Consider the following 4867-nt stretch of genomic DNA (forward strand, 5'->3'; position numbering starts at 1 on the left):
TCGTCAGCTGTGTGACTGTGGGCGAGTCACTTCACTTCTCTGTGCCTCAGTTCCCTCATCTGGAAAATGGGGATTAACTGTGAGCCTGACGTGGGACAACCTGATGACCCTGTATCTCCCCCAGCGCTTAGAACAGTGCCCTGCACATAGTAAGCGCTTAACAAACACCAACATTATTATTACTGGAAAGAGTACGGGCCTGGGAGTCAGAAGACCTGGCTTCTAATCCCAGCTCCTCCACTTGTCTGCCGTGTGAACTTGGGCAAGTCAGTGAACTTCTCTGTCCTTCAGTTCCTTTATTGGTAAAATGGGAAGTCGATATCGGCTCTCCCTCCTACTTAGTGTGGGAACCCCATGTGGGACCCGATTACCTTGTATCTACCCCAGTGCTTAGTCGAGTGCTTGACACAAAGTAAGCACTCGACTGTAAGCACGTTATGAGCAGGGAACATATCTGGTAATTCTGTTATACTCTCCCAAGCACTTAGTTCAGTGCCTGGAACATAGTAAACCCTTAACAAATACCACAGTTCTTATTACTATTATTATTAATAAATACAAAAATTATTCTTATCTATACATAACAGAGATAACTTTTTTGTTGACCTGTGCCTATTTTTTTTGGAATATGAATTATATCCTATAGTGTCTCGCCACACAAAAAATGTTGGGTGGGGAGAAATCTTGTCTTTTCACAGTGCCGTTTCTGAGTCCTTCTGAAAAACCATTCTTCTTCTCAAAAGTTTCCAGAGGCTTCTGCATAAAATGAGGCCTTTGATCATTGGCTTTAAACTTTCCCACAGAGCTGTGGGACTCCCAGTCTGTTGCCCGTCAAAGGGCAGGGCCTGTATCTGTTACCGATTTGTACATTCCAAGCCCTTAGCACAATGCTCTGCACATAGTAAGCGCTCAATAAATAGTATTGAATGAATGTTCCAGGAAGTCATGTAAGGAGCAGAATTCTTAGGCAGCAGCACTTGTTCCAGGCTTCAAACTTTGTCTTGTCTTATGCTGTCGAGTCGTCTCCAACCCATAGCGACACCATGGATACATCTCTCCCAGAACCCCCCACCTCCGGCTGTAATCGTTTTGGTAGTGTATCCGTAGAGTTTTCTTGGTAAAAATACGGAAGTGTTTTACCGTTGCCTCCTTCCACGCGGTAAATTCGAGTCTCTGCCTTCAAGTCTCACCCATGCTGCTATTGCCCAACACAGGTGAGTTTTGACTTGCAGCAGATTGCCTTCCACTCGCTAGCCACTGCCCAAGCTAGGAATGGAATGGGTAGGCCTCTGTTTGACTCTCCCTCTGAGTGGCGAGACTGGTAGAGTGCTGGAAACTCTCCAGGTGTGACCCTGAGCGGGACACCCTATTATTCCATCCCCTCCCTAAATAACGCTGGGGAAGCCTCAGTTCTGGGCTGTGACACTTATTAATTGGCGAAACAACAGTTCATTATCCACTAGTCCTTTGTTCGGGGATGATGACATAACTGGGAAGGAGGATTGTGACCTGGTAAATCTGACTGCTTTGGTTTGGATAATCACTAGCTTTTCTTACTCAAAATCATCGCTGGATTCCAGACTTAGTTTCGCTAATCCGTGAAGGTAGGGTTTTCTGCTATAATTAGCATTCCTTGAAAATTCTAGTCCTGCCAAGAACGGAGAACCAGTGAGATGCAAACAGACCATAGACTGTGCTTCCAGCTGCTTTTTGGATCTCGGAAACACCAGGTTGGAACTCGGTGTCAAGTTGGGATGGGTTTCGGCCAGTTGTCCCCAGACCAATGAAACGGTACTGCCCAGTGCATTTTTTATATATTCCCTCCTGCTCATTTCTGAATATGAAATGTACTTTGATGAATGCTGAGAACCTCTCGGAGAATGAATACATTCCATGTTCCATAAATATTCAGAATGCATTTATATTGGAAGTGGGAATATGCATTAAATTTAGTGAAGAGAGCCAGAGGTGGATTCAGAATTAAAGACTCTCTGAGAACAAGAAGAAAATCAGGGGGCTGGGATCATAGCTGGGCTCACATAATCTAGCAGGTGCTAACAACTGCATGACAGCACCCCCTTTTTTGCTGTGGCAAAGGTTCACAGATGTGTTTTTCATCAGGATTGCCCTCGGGACTCTTCCCCAAATGCCGGGTTTTCTAAAGGTGCATTAGGTTCTGATTTATGATTTTTCAGTAAGGGAGTGAGCCGCTGTTTAAAAGTGGGGAAGCATAGATTATCTAAGCAAAATTGGGACTCATTTTTTTTATGGCATCTGTTAACCGCTCACTATGTGCCAGGCATTGGATTAAGCGCTGAGGCAGATACAAGTAAATCAAGTTGGACACCGTCCCTGTCCCACACGGGTCTCATTTTACATCTCCATTTTGCAGGTGAGATAACCAAGGCACAGAAAAGTTAAGTGACTTGCCCAAGTCACACGGAAGAGAAGTGGTGGGAGTCAGGATTAGAACCCGTGTCCTCCTAACTTCCAGGCCTGTGCTTTATCCACTAGGCCATGCTGCTTCTGGTGTCTCGGAAGTTTTATTCCTTATTAGTTGAGCACGACTTGTGTTAGAGAAGAGGAATGGGTCACTGTATTGTTGGTTTTGATGTGCAGAATCGGCTAAGATTATCTTTGAGATAAACTCTCCTGTTACCCACATGAGTTTGGATGTTTTTTGTTGTTTTAAGAAAAGTTTGAGTCTGTTATAGGAAGTTTCCCTCTCCATCATGAATAAAATTATTTATCATTAGTTTAAACTCTCAGGACTGCACCCGGAGAGTTTCCAGTACTCTGCCAGTTTCAGCTATGGGAGGGAGAGTCAATTAGAGGCATACCCATTCCATTCCTAGCTTGGCCGGCGGCTAGTGAGAGATAGGCCATCTGCTACAAGTCAAAACTCACTTGTGTTGGGCAGCAGCGGCATGGGAGGGAGTTGAGGGTGGAGACTCAAGTTTTCTGCATGGAAGAAAGCAACTGTAAACCACTTCCATATTTTAACCAAGAAAACTCTAGGGATACACTGCCAGAACGATTGCAGACGGAGGTCGGAGGTTCTGGGAGAGATACGTCCTTGGAGTCGCTATGAGTCGGAGACGACTCGACAGCAAAAATCCAGACAAAAAGGCTCTCCACCAACTTTCCCCATATTACATTTCAGCTCTTTCTATCCACCACGCTGCAGCTTACACTTTTCACTCTTCCCATTCTAACTTTCTAATTACACTTCAATCAATCAATCCATCAACAGTGTTTATTAAGTGCTTATTATGTGCAGAACACTGTACTAAGCACTTGGGAGAATACAGCAGAATTAGCAGACAAGTTTCCTGCCCACAGTGAGTTTTCAGCGTAGGGGGGAGACAGTCATTAATATGAATAAATAAGTAATTCATAACATATAATTTGAATGTATGTACAGAAGAGCTGAGGGGGTGGGACGGATATCAGACGCCCAAAGGCCATATGTCTGTTTACTGTTATTCTTTCAATCATATTCACTGAGTGCTTACTGTGTGCGGAGCACTGTACTAAGCACTTGGGAAGTACAATTCAGCGACAAATAGAGACAATCCCTGCCCACAGTGGGATCACAGTCTAGAAGGGGGGAGTCAGACATCCAAACAAGTAAACAGGCATCAATAGCATCATTATAAATAAATGAAATTATAGCTATATACACAATATTAATAAAAATAAATAGAATTATAAATATGTACATATATACACAAGTGCTGTGGGGCGGAGAGAGGGGTAGAGCAAAGGGAGCGTGTCAGGCGATGGGGAGGGGAGGGGGAGCACAGGAAAAGGGAGGCTCACCTCCTAGAGGAGGTGAGCCTTCAGTAGGGCTTTGAAGGGAGGAAATGTGCTAGTTTGGTGGATGTGAGGAGGGAGGGCATTCCAGGACAGCGGTAGGATGTGGGCCGGGGACAACGGTGGGACAGGCGAGAACGAGGGACCGTGAGGAGGTTAGCGGCAGAGGAGCGGACTGTGTGGGGTGGGCGGTAGAAGGAGAGAAGGGAGGTGAGATAGGAGGGGGCAAGGTGATGGAGAGCTTTGAAACCAATAGCGAGGAGCTTTTGCTCTTATTTTACGCTCCCACGTACTTAGTACAGTGCTCTGTACACAGTAAAGCGCTCCATAAATATGATTGACTGACTGATGGGGATCAAGGGAGTTCAGTTCAGTGGAGAGGGAAGTGTTGAGTGTGCCCATTTGTGCATAAGGTGAAGGTAGTTTCAATAAAGAGACCAAATGGAGTAGGACAGCCGTAGATTCTGTAGACTCTAACGTCCACCTCCAACCCTTTGCTTATACTTTTTCTCTGCTTGAAACTCCAAAATCCTTTCAAATCCACAGGTCCATAGCTCTCACCATCTTTAAAGAGAAGAAGAGAAGCAGTGTGGCTCAGTGGAAAGAGCACGGGCTTGGGAGTCGGAGGTCATGAGTTCGAATCCCGGCTCTGCCACTTGGCAGCTGTGTGACCGTGGGCAAGTCACTTCACTTCTCTGTGCCTCAGTTACCTCATCTGTAAAATGGGGATCAACGGTGAACCTCCCGTGGGACAACCTGATGACCCTGTATCTACCCCAGCGCTTAGAACAGTGCTCTGCACATAGTAAGCACTGAACAAATACCAACATTATTATTTAAAGCCCTCCCAAAATTCCACTCCTCCCAGGAAACCTTCCCTGATTGATTTCCAATATCTTAACTTGCGTCAACTCCTGGGGTGACGCATGGCCTGGTGGAATAAGCCCGGGCCTGGGAGCCAGAGGACCTGGTTTCTAATTCCGGCTCTGCCAATTGCTTGTTGGGTGACCTCGGGCAAGTCATTTAACTTCTCTGTGCCTCATTTTCTTCA

At 45.7% G+C, this 4867-nt stretch overlaps 1 non-coding gene across 1 annotated transcript; it reads right to left on the reverse strand.

Annotated features, from left to right (window-relative positions):
* Positions 1-1224: 1224 nt before the first annotated feature.
* On the reverse strand, positions 1225-1362 carry LOC114812715. The gene has a single exon (XR_003760366.1). It is a non-coding gene; the product is annotated as a small nucleolar RNA SNORA7 (small nucleolar RNA).
* Positions 1363-4867: the final 3505 nt, after the last annotated feature.

The sequence above is a fragment of the Ornithorhynchus anatinus genome, chromosome 5 (assembly GCF_004115215.2).
Source record: "Ornithorhynchus anatinus isolate Pmale09 chromosome 5, mOrnAna1.pri.v4, whole genome shotgun sequence".
Lineage (NCBI taxonomy): Eukaryota > Metazoa > Chordata > Mammalia > Monotremata > Ornithorhynchidae > Ornithorhynchus > Ornithorhynchus anatinus.